The sequence below is a fragment of the Clarias gariepinus genome, chromosome 9 (genome assembly GCF_024256425.1).
Source record: "Clarias gariepinus isolate MV-2021 ecotype Netherlands chromosome 9, CGAR_prim_01v2, whole genome shotgun sequence".
Taxonomy (NCBI): Eukaryota; Metazoa; Chordata; class Actinopteri; order Siluriformes; family Clariidae; genus Clarias; species Clarias gariepinus.
This window is the reverse complement of record NC_071108.1, coordinates 25782735-25807500: the sequence shown is the minus strand read 5'-3', so window position 1 is coordinate 25807500 and position 24766 is coordinate 25782735. Positions and strand designations below refer to the sequence as shown.

General features: G+C 40.2%; 1 protein-coding gene across 14 annotated transcripts in view; it reads right to left on the bottom strand.

Annotated features, from left to right (window-relative positions):
- The window catches only part of magi1a (membrane associated guanylate kinase, WW and PDZ domain containing 1a), a 123300-nt gene that overhangs the window by 62863 nt on the left and 35671 nt on the right, over window positions 1-24766 (bottom strand). The window lies entirely within an intron of this gene.

Below are 24766 nucleotides of genomic sequence, written 5' to 3'. Positions count from 1 at the left end.
ATGAATTTTCTGTTGCACTTTATATGTAATTAGTGGTTAGCACTGTGGCCTCGCACCGCCAGGGTCTGTGTGCATGGAGTTTGCATGTTCTCCCAGTGCTTGGTGGGTTTCCTCCGGGTACTCCAGTTTCTTCCCACAGTCCAAGACAAGCAGATTAGGATATTTGGTGTTACCGAATTGCCCGTAGTGTGTGAATAAGCGTGTGTGAATACATGGCCTAGATTGGCACCATGTCCAGGGTGTACCCGAGTCTCCTGGGACCGAATCTGTACAGAACAAGCGGTAGAGAGAGAATGATTGAGCGATCTCCGAGCAGTGATCTGTAGAAGGTCCTGCAAGCTTGTGCAGTTATGGAGAAAATGCAAAAGTTATTTTTGGATGTTTATTAGAGACATTTAATTAAATTTTTTGTTAAAGTTACAACAATGTTTTTGTATGACGTCAATTATTGTTCTGACTATCAGAATCAGCCAAAATCAGTATCGGCAGGTTGAACTTTTGTCATGCAAGAAAATTGCAATTGGTGGATCTCTAATTTTAAGTGACAGATCTCAGATTTTCATTATGGTCTCAGACTTTTAAACCCCACCGTCTGTAAACATGTAAACTTTAATTTGTGATTAAATGATGCCATTTTCAACACAAAATAAATTAAAAGTATACCTTCATGTTAATCTTTTGTTAGCATTCAATAATAAGTCACCAATATAAACAAGGTCAATATTTTAAATTTAACAAGCCACATCCTGTATTCTTAAATATTCTATTTTTTATTCTGGAAGTATTAACAATTTTCAACACTATAATTATATTTTAGCATAAAAAAACTATCAAAACATTTGTAAAAGTAAGATATATAAGAATAAACAGACATTAAACCTCAATAAACCTTAATTTATGATTCCTCTTCGCACTGGCTGCTTTAAAAAAAATGACTCTGTTTTCTTCTTGCTAGCGACATTGCTAACATTATTGATACCCATGGTGCTACAGTATACTGTATGTCTTCACTAAATCTTGCACAAAATGAGGGAGGGGGGATTTTTTAACTCGCTTCACTAGATGTAAACAAACAAAAGTATTCGAAACAGGATATACTGTACACAACCGAAAGTATGCACACTACTAGTGAAAACGTTTCGCATGCCGTAGCAAATTTCTTTCTAACTTTTTGTTCCCAAGGTAGAAAATTCGCAAAGAATCGTATGCCAAGGTGTCGCTGACATCGAAACATGCCTGCTGAGGTTGTTAACAGGCATGTTGAGCTGACAAGGAAAAATCTACTGCAGGTTGAGGAGCGATTTAGTAGAAATTACAAATGGTTTCTTGGGTGTTTACTGGTTAAAGACTGGGAATTACTAGTTGGGTGTTTTGAGTCGAATGTAGCCCTGTCTTAAAAAAAATGTTCCAATTCTGTTCTACTGTATATGACGAGGAATTATCGATGGAGTGGCATTTCAGATCGTAAACAGGTGTGCATAAATAGTTACAGCAATACCTACAGCAAACAGTAAAGTGTTTCATTTTATTATTTATTTCTTTACTTATTTATAATTTCATAAAAACCCTGAACTTTTTGCCACTCTTTTTCAGTCTATAAAGATTTTAAATTAATTTTTCACTTGCATTACATAAAAAGTTATAAATTGGAAACATTGCTCTACACGGCCTCATCCACATTAAGTTCATGACTGGATTGTGTTGAAGTGACGCTTCAAATTGCAAAAGTTATTCTGGCTTTCAAGAACCTTTTTTAGTAGTTTAATTAGTAATAAACCTAAAGAAAGGTGACTGAGCTATATGACACTGCAAATGCACAACAGCATGCTCCTATATATATATATATATATATATATATATATATACACAGTACATCACAACTGTATGTCATACATGCTACACGTATGTGTAATTGTGATGCAGCAGGTCGATTTTTTTAATCTTTCTCTGGTTGTTGAAGAAGGAAAAAAAAAAAAAAACCACTGGTGGCTTTGAGTCGTGATTGATTTGTACCGCGCCCGGGCCGAGTGGTCCTACATCCCCCACATCCCCCAGTGCCCACTGTAAACATTATTATTATTGTCCTGTACTTGAGTACACACAGCAGGTGGCAGTAGGCACCTAGTTGGTTTTTGAGGTGCATATAAACCCAACATAGAAGAGTAATAGGAAGTCAACCCTCACGCTGTCACTAATATTATTAATATTTTTGCAAAAATGTCAAAAGCAACCCTCTCGTTTGCCATCCTACTTTATCAGCTATCACTGTGTAGTTGAGAGGACGAAATCAGTACGTGCACGAGAAGATTTTGGAAGAGACACGTTAATAATGTCACATTCCAAACAATCAGTCCATTTCCATGTAAAAGTACTGCTGCCTTTTATATTTGATTTGAGCCATGCCCGAGTACACCCCCTCATCCCAAACTTTAAGACCATGCCACGACCCGTAGTGTTAAAAAAAAAAAACCTAAGTCTACTAAACCTACTTGTCCAGCAGACATCTAGGAACGAACGAAACAATCAGCCCAGACAGATAATCCTCACATCTCATCCTACGGAGTTTCCATCCAAGTTACAAAATGAAACAATGCTGCAGGGAAACTTAACAACCCATCCAAAAAGAGAATCCCAGCTCCCGCCAACTCTCTCCCCTTATCGTATGTCTCTTCTGACCAATTAGGTTACGCGTCTTACTTTTAAGGCGCGATTACTCCAGACGTTGCCCCTCCCCACTCCCCCCACCCGACTCCTCTCCTGACCTTCTGTTCAGAAGGAAACATAAACCAGCCTTCTGGTGTTGAGGTTGAGTCACAAAGCAAAAACACAGGTGTGTTCACACACACACACACGCACACACACACACACACACACACACTAAAACTTCTTTCACTATCTCCATTCTCCACTGTCTGTTTCACTATTTCACTCCTTTTAAAGATTTATTCAGTAGAACGCTCTCCAGCTGAGATTGTTTTGAGGGCAGCTGGATAGAAATCAACGGGATGCCAGACGCATGTTCGTGCACGCAAACACGCGCACACACACACACACACACACACACACACACACACACAATGCAGACATTCACACCAGGCCTTTTCTTTTGGCCAGTGCAGCCACATTCACAGCTGAGGCTTTGCTTTTCTTCTCCAGCGCTCCCTCTCCCCATCTTTTCATTTTGTGTGTGTGTGTGTGTGTGTGTGTGTGTGTGTGTGTGTGTGTGTGTGTGTGTATGTGTGGGCCTAGGGGATGAAGCTGGAATGGACAGAGAGGGGGTTCATGGGAAAAGATGGAGAAGAGCCACCAATGGTACACAGCTCGAAGCTTAATGATTGACTAAGCTGACTCCAATTCACCGTTCAGACAGAGCTCGCCTTCTCTCTCTCTCGCTCTCTCTCTCTCTCTCGGTTCTCATCTCGCTCTCCCTTTCTTCATTTATAGTCATTGTCCAAATGTGTAAAAAAAAAGGGCGGGGGGGTGGAGTGAGAGAGAACAAGCACACATAAAACCCTCCATGAAAGAATGTGAAGAAGGGGGAGGAGCCAAAACTCATTGAGTGAAAGAATCAAGATGGAAAAAGCAAATAAGAAAAAGAGAGAACAGAGAAAATAAGGAGTGAAAAAAAGATGGTGGCTGTGTGTCTTTTTTCCAGCCCTCTGAAAGTGAACAACTGAAGAGTGTGACAGATGTGCAGTTGTCAAATATGGGAAGCTGACAACCTCCAAAAACACACACACACAATTATAATAAATAGTAGAAGAAGAAGAAGAAGAGTCTTTATGGTTGCTCACAACATCTGAACCAGACAAAGCAGCACTTCTATGGAGGAGTTACATTTTGCATAAATCTTAAACATACACGACCCATCTTCATCCTGAAAACACACACTTCACACTTCACACTTCATTGCTGTATGAGGTTTGTCTCTAGTGTATGTAAAGTGTCCAGCTACTTCGATGTATATGAAGTACACTATATGAAGAATGAAGTAGAGAGGAAAGTAAAGAGGAAAATCTGTTCATCGTCGCACACTGACTCCAAAATCAACGTTTTAAAATATCTATTTCTTTTATAAATCTTCACAATTGAGGTGATAAGATGTTGCAGTTCCTCTATAATCCTATAGGTGGTGTGCTCTGAAGCGGCACAGCGTCCTGTGTGGTAAGAGTGAATTATTTGCTAAGTTTTTTAAGAATTGTAACTTTAATTGTAAAATCTAAAAAAAATTAAATCAGTATATTTATAAAATCGCAATACTGACAGAATCGCAATACAAAACGAATCGGCACAAAGTTATCGTGATATTATCGTATCATTCCTGTTCCTACTAGCCAGTGTCAAAGTGAGTTGTTTGATTTGCATGTTACGTGCTAGTCTCATTAGCAAATAAGCAAACCAAGCTAATTTAAACCTGGCATGTACACACACCTAAGGAACTACCAAGCTGTGCTAATTACTTTCAACCTGTTACTACAGTACACACATTTTACGTTGGGTTATACGTGACAGAATAGGACGAATCGCACAGGATGATAGTTTATCTTACATTTTTTGGCGCATCGGACAGTAAGTGTGAACTGAATGCAGGTAGGAAATCAGTTCCTACCTGCAGTGGCAATTAGAATTGAACTGTTTATAAATGTGGTACCAGACAATGTTTGTTTTGCATAATGTTTCTCGTATGTCACGTGTTTATTGGGCACACTTGTAGTTCAGGCAGTGTGCAGTATTAGATACTGTATTTTTATCAGCTTGTTTTTTTAAATGATGACAAGAGATAAGAGCAATGTAGACCACGGTGGTGTTTGCTTGTGGGCGCAGTCTAGGTAAAGCCAAAATAATTAAGCCATAAGACTATTCGATTGGACTGCTGACCCGGCGTTTCCCGGTTTGAGACACCGACACCGCCAGGCTGCCACAGCGGGACCCTTAAGCAAGGTCCTTCACCTCTAAGCGCTCAGATACAACTGGGTGTCAGAGGTGGGAACCTGACCCCTAAAGTAACTGTCACAGAAACTACAGAGATACCTCCAGGGTGGGAAGTCTCCGTCGGCACGTGGACAGACCCTATCCCCTTATATGACCAGGACCCTCAGTTTGTCCTTCTTGTTTGCCTACTTAAGTTAATTCAATTCAAGTCAGTTTTATTTTTATAGTGGTTTTAACAATGATCACTGTCGCAACACAGCTTTACAGAATTGAGAAGTGTGAGGAAAAATGTATAAAGCATAATTACCTGATTGCCTCGGCTTGCTCATCAACGACAATCTGATGATTTAGATTTTTATATATTGCCCAATACTGTACATTTCAAAATCATTTGCCTAATTTTCTTTTTTATTCTGTAAAACTGCTTTGCAACAGTGAGCATTATTAAAAGTGCTATATAATTTTTAAAAAATAATAATTGAATTAATTATCAGTTTACGGTTAACATTATATATATAGTTGGAATACCTGAGCTGACACAGTAATGTTGGTAATGCTAACACACTCTTATTTATTACCCAACAGAAAGTAGAACCACGATGTTACATGTTTAGAAACTTACAAGAGAAATTTCCTAATGTTATTCTTTCTAGTTTCCTAATTTTTTATTAATGCTAGGTTGACATTACAAAATTATTGCTAATTATTAATGATAAATCTAGTATTTATTGTTAATCTGTCCAACCAAAAGTAAAGAAAAACACTGTGGAATTTGCAACCCTAGTGGGATGTAAAGGTCTGAATTAAGAACTAAAGAAATGTCGGACCACGCACGCCATGGAAACGGTCTGAGGAACTGTCCAAGTATGGCCATACATAATTTACACAGAATTGAGAAAGTCTTAATGGGAATGTCGCTTGTCGCTGAAATCGCGACTGTCACGTTTACATAAGAAATAAAGGAGGACGTGTCACAATGTCGCTTTCCAGGACAAATGTAAAGGAAAAAAACAAACAAACAAAAAACAAACAAAAAAACATAAATAGCTAAAAGTTTGGATAAAATGTGGAATACAGTATGTGACACACAGCTGCGTTTATCTGACATTTCAGTCCAAGACTCATATTATTATTATTATTATTAGAGTAAAACAGAATTTGCTTTATGTTCTCATACATATACTGTAGAGTCAGGGTTGAAAATCACTGGAGTATAACATTATATGTGTGTGTGTGTGTGTGTGTGTGTGTGGATCCAGCTCTCTTTCCTTCTGTCTTACACATACTCGTTCTCAAGCAGCTCATCATGGAAGCGACTAACACACACACACACACACACACGCCCAAAGGCACGCACGTCTCAGCTCAGTGGCTCTCACTCTTGTCATCACCCTCCTTCTTTCTTTTGCTCTTATCCTACTGCTCTCTCTCTCTCTCTCTCTCTCTCAGGGTTTCTCATTTCTTCTTTTATCACTTCAACTCCAACTCCAACACTGGACATCCTCATTCCTCAGTCTTGTGAAAGAAAAATAGCCTAAAGCATGAAAGTTTAAATCAGTGGATCACTAAATGAAGGATTTTTCTCTGGCGAGTGATCGCATGTACAGTAGTACCCCGGCACTCTGGTGTCGGTTCATGTTAGTCTAGAATGATGTTGCTAGGATACACTGTGGTTTAAAGCAAATGCATCATATGGCGCATTTGAGGGACAAACATAATCCTTACGAACTGTCTTTCTACTGTCTAAGTCATCAGTTTATTAAACCTCTGTACTAGCCAGTAATACAGTGGTGGCGTTTTTTATGCTAACTGTGGTCCACAGGACGGCAGTTATTCTGTTATCCGAAGCAGAAACAGGTACTGTTCATAAACTCAGCTCTTCAAAAAGGCAGTTTGGTATTCAGGCAAACCATTAGTCCATCCACCTCTGGACGTCCCACGTGATGTGAGATGCTTTTCTGCTCAGCACAGTTGTAAAGAGTGTTTATCTGAGTTGAGCTGTCAGCTTCAATCATCCCCCCATTCGTCTTAGACCTGTCTCACCAACTCCTGATCACACTCCTTTCTCGTTCTGATGTTTGATCTGAACTTTACCTTAAGCACTTCACCTGGATCTTCATGGTTTGAATAATTGCTCTGCTGCCACATGATCAGCTGGTTGAAGAATCGCAAGAACGAGCAGGTATACAGGTGCGCCTAAGATTGTTTCTGGTATCTGGTGAACATGTCTTTCAACATACAGTCAGTTTTAGCTTCTAACACTAAGCATAGAAATATGTACAGTGGTTTATTGATTAGACTTGTGGCCTCACAGCATCAGGGTTGGGGGTTCGAATCTCGCCTATCTATATGTGTGGAAGTTACGTGTGTTCCCCCGTGCTAGGTGGGTTTCCTCTGGGTTCTTCAGTTTCCTCCACCACTCCAAAGACATACAATGTAGGTAGCCAAACTGCCCATAGTCTCGGATTGTGTGTGTGTGTGTGTTTGTGTGTGTGCCCACTAAAGCTGTGTATCAGTTATGCAATTTAATACATTTTTGTAAATTTAATCAACTGATTGTTTAATTTAATCAATGGGTCTGTTTTTGATTTAATATCGAGTTACACTTTTTAAACTATCTGTGTAAGTTTACAATATATGTTAAATTTGAATATTTAATTTTTCTTAAAAATGATGAATTCCTTAAAAATATAACATAGTCTCCGCAGAAAATGCAAACTGCTTCCATCTTCTTTTTACAAAGTTACTCTTCTTTCTCTACTTTTAAGTTTATACCCGGTTGACGCAACACCTTCTCAAATTTGTGGGAAAAAAATCATCAAGTTACACAGCAATTTGATGCATATTAGATACATATATTCATTTTGATTATTTTAAAACCTTTAAGAAATGCAAGGTGTTACCGAACTGCATCAAATCGAAACATCGCAACGCTCAAAATCAAATCGAACCGAAACAGTTAGAAACCTACTTATGATCCAAGTCTCCAGCTGGCACTCCATCCAGGGTGTCCCCTGTCTTGTGCCCAAAGTTCCCTGAGACAGGTTCCAGGCCCCCTGCAACCCTACACAGGACACCTGGTATAGACAAAGAATAGATGGACTTCTACAACTGATGATACGGAATGTGGTTCACACCAAACTGCACTGCTGCTTATCAATCAATTATCTAACAGGCGCTGAGGTCTAGTATTGGTAATTACTGCGGAGGTGGAGAATTCTGTGAAATGAGGTCTAGCTCCAGCCTCCTAACACACAGTATGACTGCAGATCAATTCCCTGCTATATCCTTCTGACATCACCCAAATAAGGATGGGTTTCCTGTGGAGTCTTGTTCCTCTCAAAGCGAATTCAGAAAAAACTGAATTGAAATGAGATAAAGGAGGGGAGGGAAATGGCAACATGCACCCCCATATATAATAAACTCCACAGCTTAATATCATCCAGTGTGTAGTTAATAGAAATACATATCTTTTTAAATAAAGTAAATGGTGTTTGCATCTCCAGGTGTGCATTTTGACGCAGAAAGCGTACGGTAATCTTCTTAACACTTCAACACGACGGTGACACTTAGTCAATAATATTGATTGGCTGATAATCAATACTGCAGCTCTCCCGCTTGCGGCAGCAAATCCTAACGAGATCTTCAAGATCGAACAAGGTTACAACTCACACTAGCACTAGCCCGAGTACCTGTTCCCCTGTCAGATCTATGCTTCCCAGTATCACTCAGCATTATGATCATCACTAACCCCACAGCTCTGTCGGATTCTTCAATCCGAAAGTGTGGATTCAAGAATTTACAACAGCGGCTCCTGACATTTGTGTTAATGCAAATGTTCTGCTGTTGAATATATATATTATTATTATTATTATTTTAGCTTAGCAAGCTTAGCAAATCATTGGCTACAAACACGACCGATCTGTGAATAGTTTAGAATAGTTGAGAGCGCACCAGGGAGGAATGGAAACGTTTTACTGCATCAAAAGCAAACATATACAAATAAATACAAATCTTTTAAAAAATGCCGTTTTTGGAGTACATGTATCGCCTGTATCACATATAAACTTTTCCCCCATTTGTAGTTTGTAGTCCAACATCTGATGAGCTTGATAAAAATTTTAACCCCATTTTACGTTCCTTGGTATTACTATAGAATCATAACCTAAACTGGAGTGTTCAGGACGTAACCCCCCTCACTTACTGGCCGCCTATTTGATGAGCAGGAAGATCAGTGTACCTTACTTCATCGTCATATCTCTGAGAATTGTAAGCACAGGTATCATGTCGGCCCACGAGCCAAAGCAGAACTGTTTAAACATCCAGCATCCTCAGTGGACAAATCTCACAAACACACACACACACACACACACACACACACACACACGCACACACACACACACACACACCACACCACACATGCAGCTATAAGTAAGCTCTTTCACAGTATTAGGCCAAAGGGATGTCAAAAATGGGTCACACACACACTAGCGCACTGTGGCTTCTAAAAAAGGAAGGCTAAAAAACTAGGAATGTTATTTTTAGTTGGAGGAATGATTCATCCCTCCATCATGTCTTTCATTAGGAATGTAAAATAAAAAAATCACAAGTGGACAACTCTCTGAAGACTAACCAGAGTCTCTGACCGCCATCCAGCTTCGCCGTAATGTACCAAAAAGTTCTGGTTACGCTGCCAGTCGAGTGTTTGAACATCCTGTACTAAGATTTAGAAAAACTAGAGCAGAAGTTAAAAGCAGGGAATAGAGACAAAGACGTGCCAAAGACCAGTAGGCAGTGTGGAGAGCGTTACTGCATCTCCTATGCAGTTTGACTACTAATTGGTTTTAATGAAAAGGCAGCAGGAGATAGTTACTTTATATAAAGAGTACAATTAAACTGCATTACATTTCTGTGGGCGACTGTGGTTTCTGTAATGTCCGGAAAACATGGCGACGTTACAAAAGTTCTGCTGAAATGATTCCTTTGAAAATCTGATCTATGAGACAAGAGCAGCCTGATGGATAAGCGGTATACAAAGACATAATTTCCTTAAATAGCTCTTTCTCCACAGTTCTATAGTGAGCTCATTTTCTAAGAATGGATATTTTATGAAGTGCGCAGACAGGTCAAAGAGTAGCCCGACACAAAAAAGACAAATAAAAAAAAAAATGCACAAAATTGTCCACAGCTAAGTGCACAAAGTTAAATACATCGCACAACACAGTTCTGTTCTGAGATGCTTTTCTGCTCAGCATGGTTTGTACATAACTAATGGTTATAGTCACAGTTACTGCAGACGTCCTTTCAGCTCAAATCAGTCTGGGATTTTTTTTCTCTGGTTTCTCTCACGTCCGTCAGTTTCCCCAACAGACGGTCGCGTATAAAAATCCCAATACCTAAACCATTGCATATGTTACCAACAAGCACAGTCAAACTCAACAAGATCACCATATTTATTTATTTAATGTAAACATCAACTGAAGCTTCTGACCCATATTCGGGTAAATTTAACGCGCTGCGCCGCTGCCACGTGATTGGCTAATGAACAACTGCTTGAATCAGCAATGTTTAGTTTGGGCTTAATGCCCCAGGTAAATCTTTTAACAAACCAGTTAAACGTAATGACATAGTTGTGTGTATCCTGACCTTCGGCATGCACGAGCAATGTGCAGTTTAGTGCTGTGTCAGGGTGGAGCATCAGTCAATACCGAATCTCATTAAGATAACACTAGACTCACTGGTCAGTAGCAGCATCTCTGGTTTCATCAAGTGGACTAATGTTTTCTCCCATAAGTCGTAGTGGTCACATTTCCTGGATTAGAGGCCTGAGTTCTTCCCAAAGTGCCCAATAAGAATCAATTCCACCACATACCGTTCACCTGAGACGGGTTTACCCATAATCCTTAGCATGACGGCCGCAGACTTGACCTAAATCTTTACAATAGGGATACGTGAGATGAATAGTCCTGTCTCATCTTCGGTTATGGAACGAATAAAAGCTTTGAGTTTTACAACGCTGCTCTATCTGATCCATCAGTAGTGTTCAGTGAGGCAAAGTTCACAACTTTGACTCGGATAAACTAACTTATTAGGCGCAAAATAAGTTACTACACTAGCTGGGGTTCGTTAATGTATGTTCAGAAATCATACATTTGCATTTGATTTGTACAGGTTTGTACATGATTTCGCTTTAAAACCCACTAATCTGCTCTGCTGCTCCTGACACAATTCCATATCAGCCTGGGAATCGAGAGCTCCAGTTCTCCATAACAACCGACGTTTATGAGCATCGAGCTCGTTTCACACGGCAACAAGGAACTAAAGCTTCATTATTACACCAAGACCTTATATATCTAGTTGTATTTTTTGTGCCGTACATTAAAGAATTATTGTTTCTTATCATGAAAACAAAAAACAAAACAAAAAACAAAACAAAAAACAAAAAATGCTGAGTCATCTTCAGTAAGCGCTTTTTCCCAGTTAGTCTTGGAGTTCATTCTGGCTCTCAAGCTGGTACAGAAGACTCGGCTACGGATTGAATCAAATAAGTCGACTGTATCTGAACACAGAAGTGGACCACTGCTGAAACTGTGTGTGTGTGTGTGTGTGTGTGTGTGGACAGCACATGAATTACACAGTGATAGCTGATAAAGTAGGAAGGCATGCAAGAGGGTTTGCGCTTGACATTTTTTAGAAATATCAGTAACATTAGCCTGAGCGCAAAAGTTGACTTCCTGGTACTCTTCTTCTCCTCTCCGTCTTTGTGCCTGAATAAATACTGCCACCTACTGTATAGGAGACCAAGTGCGAAAATAGGTAGGGTGCATGTATGAATCTATCTCATGTCTAGTATGAAAGCAGCCTCAAAGTGAACAATCTAATTCCTACCATGTCTTTTGGTGGAACCCAGAGAACCAAATGAAACTGGAAAAATTGCAGTCGTACAGTTAGGTAACTTCTACTTTTTGTGTCTGAGTTGTTTCTAAGATGAAGTTAATTCGTATTATGGCGGTATAATTATTACCAGACTTGCACATAATAAAAATCTATTGCTTTTATTTTAAAAAGTTCTCCAAGCGTAGTTTACATGGGGTTATTTAAACACAAAATGATGCAATGGTAAATTTCTATCCAGAGATAGCGAGTTTGATTCCTAGTTAATGCTACAGCTATTTGTAGCCTCTAGGGCCTAGGAACAGTCTAACCGCATTCTTACGTTGATTATAGCGACAACATCCAATTGTGGCCATCTTTGATCTCACACTGTACAAAGCAGGAGAGGTGGATATAGTTTTCCTTTAAGTGTGTTACACTCTTCTAGGATGCGGGGTGTGCAACGGTTCGAAAAGATGCAAGCAACGAAAAATATACGAACATATTACGCAACTGCAAAAGTATTTCATTTTTTTCAACAACTACAATGTTTACTAAAGACTTTATTTTTTTCGCTGGTTTGTTTAAAGGGTACCAATAATTTTGAAGTTGAATGTAGATTAACTCAGAGTAAGTATGCTTACATTTAGCCAGTGGCGGTGGGCTGAATGCTTCAAATAAAAACATTTTCCTCTATCCAGGATAAAAGTTTAATGTTTGGTGGCAGAGAGAAAGAGGGGATGATGTAGAACAGACTGAAAAGATGAAACAATGAACAATGTGGTTTTGCACGGAAATGTAACAAATCTGTCATTTTAATCTGATAAAAGTTATTTGTATCAGCAAGTGATTCACATCATAATGAAGTCCCTTACTTTGTAACTTGAGGTGACTGCAGTTGAGGTGTAATGCTGCACAGGAGTAGCTTAGTGCTAGGTTCAAACCTTAACGACAAGTTGGGGCCGTCGAGCAACCCCCTTAACCCTTAATCGCTCAAATGTAAAATAAGATAAAATGTAAGTCACTGGGCATAAGGGTGTCTGCCGAATGTAAATCAGACCTTGCGTTTATGCTTATGTTATGGTTTATTATCACTGCCATTTTAACGGAAATGACATCGGCAGCCCAACTACTCCTACGCTGTATCTTCAAAAAGTTTGTATGCCTTGAACATACCGTTCCACAACCACAGGCTTGGTCTTTCATTTAGCTTTAACAGCCAGCACTATTCTGGCTTTACCTTAGATTTTGTGAGGATCTGTGCTCATTCAGCTACAAGAGTGTTAGTGAGCTCAGGCTCTGATGTCAGGTGAGAAGTTCATCCCAAAAGTGTTCAGTGAAGTTGGGGTCAGATCTCTGTGCAGGCCGTTCCAGCTCCAGTCCACTCCATCCTTGTTCTTTTAAGTTCCCAATAACTACATGTGTGCGTATAAAAAATAGCCGCAGTGTGTATGTAGTCCAGCACTATGCAATACTGAATACGTTTACATGGACCCTGATATTTCATGAATAATGTTTACAGACCGATCTGAATAAATACACATTATGTAAGCACCTTAATCAAATCTATGAGAAAGTATTAGAGGTGTGGTCTAAATCTTTAATTTCAGTTTGTTAAATCGGTAGATATTAGCCTTGCAAACATTTGATCCAATTAATAAATATATTCTTTCTGGGCACGTTTGTCCCATGCCGGGGTCACATTAGGTCACTGTAAAGCGGAATAACTCTCTCTTTACCCGTCTTTACTTTCATCTACTGGCTCTCTGGCTAAGGAAGGAGCACAGATGAGCTTGCATATCATACATAGTAAAGCATCTAACCAATCAGAGATGAGACTGAAATCTTGCAACCAATCATAATGCAGAAGGCAGGATTTGTCGAGAAACATGGGACACCTAATTTAACCTCAAACTAAAGGAAAATGCACTGGATCCTCTTAAAATGATTAAAATATGATTTTCCATGTCCCTAACTGAAGTTACAATGTGTCTTAAACAGCATAGTTGTATAGTTGTATACTATTCTAGATAGGTATTAAGTATTAAGGCTAACAGTTTTCCTGTTACATTTAGTGCTAGTATCCTAGACCTAGATAAGCAGATTCTTTAAAATGTAAGATGAGAGTTTTCGATACTGTCGATCACACTGACTGCAGAAACTCAGAGTGGAACGGAGTGGGCGGTCTGTTAAACGTTGCTGTGCATAGTCTACAGTTCAACACAGATACCACTGGTTTTCGGCTATAATGTGGTGAAAGTTTAGCGCAAACGTTAGCATACATGTTTTTACTTCCAGAGATTCCAAGATGAATCAACATGAATCAACACCATTTAAAATTCTTCCTAAACAACTGTGTGCTTCTCACTGTGAGGCAGCGCTTTGGAGAGGACTCCCATGAGGCTGAGATGGACAGGTGTCCACGTTCTGATGCACCTACCCAACATGGAGGAACACAGATCCAGTTTGGGATGAAGAGAAAGCAAGTCTAATGAGTGTTTGCTTGCCCTCGCTGTCACCTTCCTTCCTCTAACAATTTCCTTCCTTATCACATTTAAGAAAAAGACCTTTTCTGTAGCTAATTTTTATCCAATCAGCAACTCTGGCAAGCAGCATTTCAATTTGGGTGGAAGCCTGTACCAATCCTTTCTCTCTCTCTCTCTCTCTCTCACACACACACACACACACACACACACATCAGAGGCCTGTAGCCAGTTAGTGCCTGAAGCCTGGGTGAATACTGGTCATTAAGACAGACTACTAGCAAAACAGCCTGCAATGCAGTGAGTCTCTCTCTCTCTCTCTCTCTCTCTCTTTCACACACACACACACACACACACACACACACACAATGCTGAGTGCCACGCTTCCCCCTGCTGCTTCCTGAGAAAGACTCTTTTGTTTTGGGGGCATCTGGACCTGACCTCTACCGTTTGTGCCACAATAACCACCCCCTCCTCTCTTCCCCTCCTCACCTCATCTCCTCTTGCTCGTTTTCTCTCTCTCTCTTATCCCCAATTTCTAAACAGCTCTTCACTCCCTGCACTCCTTTTCCAAGCTTGCGAGCTTTTCCTCTTCTCTGCAGATGGGAAATCTTCTTTCTCCTTCTCTTTCTGCCTGCAGCCGGCTGCCTCGTCATGTGAAAAGAGGCTCTGTGTACCACTGGACCCTCTACAAAGCTAGGACATGAATTAGATAAATGTGTGTGTGTGTGTGTGTGTGTGTGTGTGTGTATGTGTGTGTGTGTGTGTGAAAGAGAGAGAGAGAGAGAGAGAGCACTGGCCATCTGTCCTTTATGAGCTGGACATGTCTGATAGTCTTTGGTCCCCTTATCCTACATTCCTCCCTCAGGCCCGCCCACATGTCTGCGCCGTTGCCCCTTTTTTTTTCATCATCAAAATCGAGCTTCACTTCGAAAAAATATCTGCTGACTGTGGAAAAACCTAATCACACACAAAAAAGCTTGTAAACACATTGATTTTGACTAGGGATGACCGATATTATGATACACTACCATGCTGATGCCATACCATAGTCTTTAAGTTTTATAACACTGACCAGTCGTGATGTTTCTCACAATAACAGTGCAGCTTTTGAAATCAGAAACTGCAAATCTTTTCAGAGACCGAGCTAATCTTTTCAGCTTAAAACCATAATTTATTCCATTCAATTTTATTTGTATAGCGCTTTTAACAATTTACATTGTCACAAAGCTGCTTAATGCTATTCACATCTTTACAAATGTCACATCAAATACAAATCTATCCTCCTCCTTATAGTCTGTGAGTCCCAGTTACTGCACGCCAGAGAGCAACATGTGGCCATCTTGTGTGTGTGGAAGAGGGCAGATAGCACTTATTGTCAGAAGGTGAAAAAAAAGGGATTGGCTGGCTTCACATGTCTTGTAGGAAGAATTAATGTCTTCTGAATGGTAACTGGATGCCAGAATTGACCAAAAAACTATTTCAGGTCAAAACAGAGAACAGATAAGTAAGTAAGTAAATAAATATTATAAACATAACATGCTTCAATTTGTTGGCAGTTTTTTTAAAGCAAAAAATAATAATAATAAAAAATAATAAATCAATTAAAAAAAAATATATATATATATATATATATAGTGAGGTCTAGAGAGCTGATTGGCCGGGCTCTCTCATAGGGGAGGGATGAGAGGTACTTCGTGCACCCACATTAAATTACGGCTCTATAGCCAATCAGGGTCAATGAGCTCACGCAAGCGGAAGGAGTAGATAGCGCTGTTCTCCGAGGGTGTTACGCCGCCCCCAATGGTGCATGAGTGAGCAGTTCGAAAAGATGCGGTCGGCTGGCGTCACGTGATTTGGAGGAAACACGTGATAGTCTTCGGCCCTCATGACTGAGTGGTAGAAGTAGCCTAAAATATATATATATATATTATATTGTTGTACGAATGTATTAGAGATCGATCCGGTAATGTTTCATGATTATTTTATTTTTTTAAAGGCAGTCCACGTATCGCCACAGTGACATCAAAATCGCCTTTTTTTTAATTAATATTATTTTTTATAATTTCTAGAAGTTTGCATTAGAAGTGGTAACATGTTGCAGTTCCTCTATTATTCTACAGCTGGTGCGCTTTAAACTCTTTACACATTAACAGGCAGCACAGCGTCCTGAGTGGTACGAGCAAATTATGTGCTGTTAACCTGGAAAAAAAAATGTCTTATGCGATTATATTTAAATATCATAATACAAATCGAATCTGCACCTACAGTAGGCATCGCCATAATATTGTATCTGATGGTCCCTGGTAATTCCCATCCCTTATATGTATTGTTCCTCAAAATTACAGTACTGTATGATAGTTATTGCATAAAACATAAAAAATTACCATCAGTACGTCTGTCCACAAGATATGAAGGCTCAAACTTTATACATGACCTTCGCTGTGTTCAATTTGTTTAAAAAAATAAATACTTTTCTACTGGTCCCTTGTGGTCCATTCTGCTTGTGACAGAACATTGATATTTATCATACAGAAGGTGTGAGCTCAGGTATTGCTTCAGTCTTTAACTCGATGCCAAAGCTTGAGCCTGAAAACAGTTGGTCCAAAGCAAGTAGCATTTTATTAAGCATTAAATCACGGGTCAGGTGGTAGAGCTCAGTGGTTACAGTGTTGGCTTGCTGATCAGAAGGTCTCAGGTTCGAACCCCAGCACCACCAAGTTGACACTGCTGGGCCCTTCAGCATGCTCAGATGTGTAAAGAGAGATGCTGTAAATGAAGTGCGAGATCGCAGTGGGCCTTATTGTTTTTAAGATTTCAGTCGCTGAGACTAGATGAGTACAACACTGAATTCAGAATGACACAATGACACTGCAGGATGAAAACAGTGCAGAGCAAAGACTTCACAACATCCAGGAAAAGCAAATAATTTAGCCTAAGTCTTTATTTTCCAGTCCTAATGAGACAGGGAATGAGACAGGGGGACATCCTGGATGGGGTGTCACCCCGGTGCAGGGCACAAGAGAAAACGTACAAACACGGAAGTCTTTGGACTGTAAGATGAAACCTCCCAAGCATGAGGAAAACATATAAACCCCACACAGGTACAAATACTGGAGATGAGTTTGGTTCCATCAACCATGTATAGATAAATGAGCATCTTGGTTCATGGAACATTCTGGTTTGCAGGCTATAAAAATGGCCTAGACACTGAGACCTGATGGATTTCGCAAAGAACAATCACAAACACTCTTAACCCGTAAGAATATGTATTTATAGCATGACATAAGTAGTAGTAAAGAAGCAATCCCACTGTTGTTCCTGTAAGCTCTAGTGCTACCACCACCACAACACCACCACCGGATATATAAATCAGAAATAAGATGCTCTCAGGCTGCAACCGTGCGAATCTTTCCTATACACATGAATAGTTGTATGTTTAAATATCCACTACTGCATTCAGTAAGAGTAAAGGAAACTTAGCAGTAATTAGGACCACAATCTGTTTAACGTAAAGCATTTAATACATTCTGTGTTCCTTTACAGCAATTTTAGTGGACTCAGGCCTTCACACACACACACACACACACACTAATGTGTAAACTGGCATCATCTGGCATTACAAGCACACTCTGTTCTATTCTCTGATTCAGTTCACTACACTCACTACACTGATGCAGCCCAAACCAGCAGATTTCTCAAAAAAAAAAAAAAAAAAAACAACCACACACACACACGCACGCACGCACACACATGCACATGCACACACCAACCCTGAAGTGTTTTAAATAATCCCAGATTTGCGTACAAGCTCAAAACAACACTACACTCAGTTTGCATCACCGATGCAACAGCCCTGGAACAAATCACAGCCTGGGAAATTATAATCATGTATCCAGTGCATCCTAACACAATGTGACGTGGCTTTGATGTGCCACGGCGGCCTGCGTTCGATCAACAACACCGTGAATCGAATCACCCGAGCTCGGAGTAGCTCGTCTACATATAATCTGATCCATTCACCGTCATCACACGAGTCTTAAACTGGGCAGAGCGGAGCTCGTCTAGTCCGGCGAGATCGACATCGGTGCAGCCACTGAGAGCACACGTTCCATCCGTCCGTCCGTCCGTCCCCCAGGCGCTAAATCATCTGACACACCGGGGCCTGATTTCCCACAATCCCACTGCACTTGATTCTCCCAAACCATAAACACAGAGTGCTGCAGATCTACAACGTGCTTTATTTCTGCAGGCTGTCAAAGACAAAAGCAAAAGAACGACTCTTACCTGGATGTGGAAATGGAGAGCAGGACAGCAGTCTCCTCCAGCTCTCTCTGTCGTTCTCTCACAAACACTCACACTCACACACACACATACACACACACACACACACACACTCTCTCACACTCACTCCTCTCCGATCAAGCGGTAATCCTCTCTTTGTATCGACGGCTAGCAGAAAAACGTGTCCCGCGCAATCATGGTGAGGGAGGAAAGGTATTTGGGAGGGAAAAAAAAAATACAATAATGCACGACAGAAAGACTGAGACGGAAAGAAAAGAGAACGAGAGGGAGAAATAGTGACGGCGGGAGCGTGAAAAGCAAACCAAATGAAAGAGTAACGGCGGAGCACGGGAGGGCTGGCGGTCGGCAGAGGATTTGAAGAATGAGAGAGCAAGGGAGGAGAGAGAGAGAGAGAGAGATCAGGTGGGGGGAGGGAGAGATAGAGTGAGAGAGGGAGGGCTGTGAGGGATAAGGGATAACTCCGCTTTAGTAGGCAGCAGCAGCTGGGAGGACAGAATGGAATGGAAATGAAGCAGCCGAGAGACAAAGACAGAGTAAGGGAACAGCGAGAGAGAGAGAGAGAGAGAGAGAGGGAGAGAGAGAGAGACTTGCCCTGTCAACGACATTTACTGCATCATATAACAATGGCCATGTTTTAGACGGGACACACATACACACAAACCCCCAACCAGTGTTCTTCTGCTGCGACACACACACACACACACACACACACACTGCTGCAGGCTCTAGTGAAACTGCAGCATTAAGCACCTGTTAGCTTCCACCAAGGGGAGAAATGGAGAGAGAGAGATCCTGAGCTCCTTCAGGCCAGACTGTGAGACGTGAGAAGACCGTACAGAAGCAGACCAGACCAAGTTGAAACCACAGCGTTGATGATTATCGTTCCTCGAACACACCAGTGATTATTTGTTCTCGTTATAGCAGCTATGAACACTCGTTCCTTTGCCAACCTCGTCTCGTCTCTTTCTGTTCTTTAAACGTTAACGAGGCCGAAGGACGTACTTATTGGTGTGGAAAACTCTTACTGAAACTAGCGACTTTTTACCCAACAGAAACCTCTATTGTGTTTATCTTCATTACTTAGTTTATTCATTAGGTTCTGCGGAGTGTTGACTGTAAGGCTCCCTGTGAATGAGCCGTTACTATAGTAACCATACTCAAACACAGAGCATTAGTATCCAATTAGTCGTAGTTATTTGGGTTAAAGTTTGAAATCATGTTGTCAAAAAAACAAGAAATATACATATACATACACACACACACACACACACATTTTTTCATGATATTTTTGTGGTTTGTTTAGTTCGGAGCCCACAGCACTGTTACGTCTTCTGCCGCGCTCTGGAGCTCCATGTGTTGCTTCCGCAGGCACGACTGATTCTGCAGTGTCTGTGTGATTACCACAAACAGGTCTGTTGATGTTTCCTTGTTTCTCAGGTAACACAAAACCTTACAGGTAGCTGCTAAGAACTACAAGACTGCTTTATACTACGCTGCTTCAGGGTTCTAATTAAGTGTTGGAAATAATTTACGTTTCGAATGCTCTGAAGTATTAGATTTGTAAATTAGTTCGCTAAGACGGCCATCTGGTTTTCAAGTTTTTCCAAGTTGAATTGAGCTTGTTAAATTTATAAATTAGCTAGACATATTTGTTTTTAATAACAAGGTATTATTAATAAATAAGGTTTTTAAATAAACTTACTGAATTAGCTAGCAACTTGTTAAATTAGCAAGCCAATATATTATATTTTTTTGTAAATTAGATAGCTGGATGAACCCCCAGTTAACTAATTTTTATTTCGTTTATGTGGTCGAAGCAAGACACAGGAAAAATTTACTGTTAATGACATTACTAACACCGCTTAGAGACTTTATTAATGTACTAGCATCCATGGCACAGATGGACAGATTGGATGCCGTTCTGACTGAGTTGTCATTGGGATGTCACCGGTAGGTTGCCATGGCAATGGAGTTCTCACAATGACCTCTTCAGGCATGTGCCATGACCCTGGTAAGTCCATGCCATGCTGTAGAAGACACATTAGGTTTGTGTTACGCTGTTCTAGTGTTTACCACATGTATGACGCAGGTTATCGGCTGGCCTATGTCACGTTCAGAGAATTTCCTAACAGATCAAATTCCTCACAACATCACTTTGTGATGAAAAGTGTTGTGTGTGTTGTGGTATACGTAACACCAACCCACAGGATGCAATGATGAGGTAGTAAGCATGTGGTAAAGGGATTTATATCTGACTCAGCCTGTTCACTGTTTTAAAAGCTGAGATGTTTAGCAATGATAGCAGGTTTCATGCCAACAAGCTGCAAAGTGCAAGAGTGTGGACTGGTACAGTACGTTACTCTCAGGCCAGTGCACTCGCAGGAGCTCAGCCCGTCTACATGACAAAATATTAATACAACAATGCCAGAGTACTCATACTCCGTGGTCAGGAAGGAATGGCAGGAAACATGTTGGTGAAAGGAAAACCTGGAACAGGCTGATAAGAGAAACAGCTCTGGATTTGGACCGGACGACGTGAAGTTTCTCATCCGAGGATCTAAGGAGGATCCGGTGAGAATCTCTTTTCTCCTAACACCCTGATAAGATCTCCACACAGTCATATAAAAGTCATATAAAAGTCATATAAAAGTATGAGAAAATGGCCAACTTGTAGTACAGAGGATTGACTCTCGTTTACTCTCGGGTCACATTATTAACCAAAATGCTACAGTTTGTGCCCTATCGCTTCGAAAATGGGGAAAGTGCTGATTCAGTACTGGGTTCTCATAAGTAACAACACGCGTTCCTCAGAGCACATCAACCCCACAGCTGTGATGCTTCACATTACCGACTACAGAAGCTTCCAGTCAGTTGTCTTGGCTAGTGATCAGATTTCATTATCAGGTTATTTATTCAGGGATCTGATGTCATCTTGGTATCATATGAAAATAAATATATAGGATTATTGCATGGAATGTAACCGGAAGTAATGTGTGCTTTCTTGAATTCGTAAAGCTTTATTGTTAAATGGATTGGAAATATAAATATCTTAGAAAACATACAATTAAGCTGAGTGAGACATTTCATACTGTACACTGTCTCGTCAAAATAAATAAATAAATAAATAGAGGCTAAATTATTTCCCTGTTTCAAGCAAAGAAACAACTAAAGAGATTTGACATTACTGGAATTGAGTCTGAAACCCAACAACACAACCTGGAAAGATGGTGCTGTAAAAATAAATTTGGTCAGAAAAAAATTAAACGCTTGGTGAAGTCGCATCTTTAAAAAAAAAAAAAAAAAAAAGACAACAGAAATTACAGCTAGGTTGAATAGAGTAAGTGCATTTCCAAAAACACAATATGATGAGAACAGAATCAAATCCAAAAAACTGTGTGGCTGTAAGAAAATAATTTGTTAATGAGGCTGATAAAAACAAAAAATAAATAAATAAACTGCTTCAATTAGTAGATTCAACTTTTTCATTATGAACAGGCAGTAAGTCTAATCATCTGGTACGTTACTGAACAAACTAGTTGTGTAGAATCTGAGCAAAAATGTAATGAGTTATGATATGAAACACTAATAGGGTTTCCAAATTGCCCATATAGTATGATGTGATGAGGACGTGTGTGTGTGTGTGTGTGTGTGTGTGTGTGTGTGTGTGTGTGTGTGTGTGTGTGTGTGTGTGCGCTTGTGCCACACTCCCCATCACCAAAGGGTTGTTCCCTGCCTTGTGCCCTGAATTTCCTAAGATGGGCTCCAGCGTCAACAAGCAGAATGAAAAGTGTATGAAGTAATAAAACACAGGGTTGAGAAAACTTCAGGTGCCCTTTATCTATTTTAAGCGACAACGAAACATTACACAACGACGAGATGGGCTAGAATATTCTCAAGGCGCCACACATAATACTCTCACTTTATTAGGGACACCTAACCCTAACTGTATGAGTGTGTGCAGTTTACACACTGTTTGTGTTAATATCACCTGTTTGTTTTTTTGTTGTTGTTTTTTTGCTTTCTCCTCTCAGGCCTTTGGTGCTGTAGTTTTGCTGGATAGTAAGATATTAAATAGCCCAAGAGACAACACAAGGGCAACACCAGATTGGGAAAACACTCACACTCAGCATGTTGCAGACACGAGCATGTGTGCACTCAAAACACAAGGTGTGGAAGAGATTTGTGTATGTGTGTGTCTGTTTCCTATCTAGGGGGAAAAACAAGAATATTTAATAGTTTTGATTTGTTTGGTCGGAAAACTGAAACTTTTCCATTTAAATCTGAAATCTAGTTTGGAGCGTCACCTTCACCTGCTTAGCGTTTGTCAGCAGGTCGGTGTGTGTCGTAGACACCCGCGGTTTCACTCACTACCTGTAAGGTTTTGTAATATAAAACTTCTTCATGTAAACTTTCCCATACCTCTTTGTACCTCCTGAGTCCTTATATCATAACACTTCCTACAGCCCGAGGAAATGCTCAGACGAACATAATAACAAATGCAAATATGTTTCCTATCATCTGTCTGTCTGTCTGTGTCTGTCTCCTGGTCTCTATATGACTGATATGTCAATAACTGGTTCTTTTAATGTACGGAGATGTTTGTGACACAGGGCACCTGGACAAAAGCTTAAATTTGCTAATAAAAAGATAATAAATATCTTCAAATACAAGCAATAATTATACTTTTTTTTATTCTTCTTAAAACTTAACACTAAGGGTAGCAAAACTGAAATATGAGTAGCTATACATGCGTGCATTTCAAACAGTCAGCGGGTAAAAATGCTTCGTTTAGGTCAAATAAATTACTTAGTTCTTTTCAGTGCGGTGGCTTGCAAAAGTATTCATACCCCATGAACTTTTCCACATTTCGTCACATTACAACCACAAACGTAAATGTACAGTCATGTGAAAAAATTAGGACACCCTTTGAAAGCATGTGGTTTTTTGTAACATTTTTAATAAATGGTTATTTCATCTCCGTTTCAACAATACAGAGAGATTAAAGTAATCCAACTAAACAAAGAAAACTGAAGAAAAGTCTTTTCAAGATCTTCTGTAAATGTCATTCTACAAAAATGCCTATTCTAACTGAGGAAAAAGATAGGACACCCTCACATGTATTCCCTCTTAAATTGGCTCAGATCTCACACAGGTATATCACACCAGGTGCACATAATTAGTAGATCGTTACTCTGCATGTTGAATGAGGCTTGCCCTATTTAAACCTCAGACATTTAGTTTGGTGTGCTCCTGACTGTTGAAGTGAGAGTGAGCACCATGGTGAGAACAAAAGAGCTGTCAGAGGACTTCAGAAAAAAGATTGTAGCAGCCTATGAGTCTGGGAAGGGATTTAAAAAGATCTCAAAAGATTTTGAAATCAGCCATTCCACTGTCCGGAAGATAGTCTACAAGTGGAGGGCTTTCAAAACAACTGCCAACATGCCCAGGACTGGTCGCCCCAGCAAGTTCACCCCAAGAGCAGACCGCAAGATGCTAAAAGAGGTCTCCAAAAACCCTAAAGTGTCATCTCGAGAACTACAGCAGGCTCTGACTACTGTTGATGTAGAAGTACATGCCTCTACAATCAGAAAGAGACTGTACAAGTTTAACTTGCATGGGAGGTGTGCAAGGAGGAAACCTTTGCTTTCCAAGAGAAACATCGAGGCCAGACTGACATTTGCCAGAGATAAAGTTGACAAAGACCAGGACTTCTGGAATAATGTTCTTTGGACAGATGAGTCCAAAATTGAATTATTTGGACACAACAGCAGAAGACATGTTTGGCGTAAACCAAACACAGCATTCCAAGAAAAGAACCTCATACCAACTGTGAAGCATGGAGGTGGAAGTGTCATGGTTTGGGGCTGCTTTGCTGCAGCAGGACCTGGTCAGCTCACCATCATAGAATCCACGATGAATTCTACTGTGTATCAGAAGGTGCTTGAAGAACATGTGAGACCATCAGTTAGAAAATTAAAGCTGAAGCGGAACTGGACCATGCAACATGACAATGACCCAAAACATACTTGTAAATCAACCAAAGATTGGCTGAAAAAGAAGAAATGGAGAGTCCTGGAATGGCCAAGTCAAAGTCCAGATTTGAATCCCATTGAGATGCTGTGGGGTGACTTGAAAAGGGCTGTACGCGCAAGAAACCCCTCAAACATCTCACA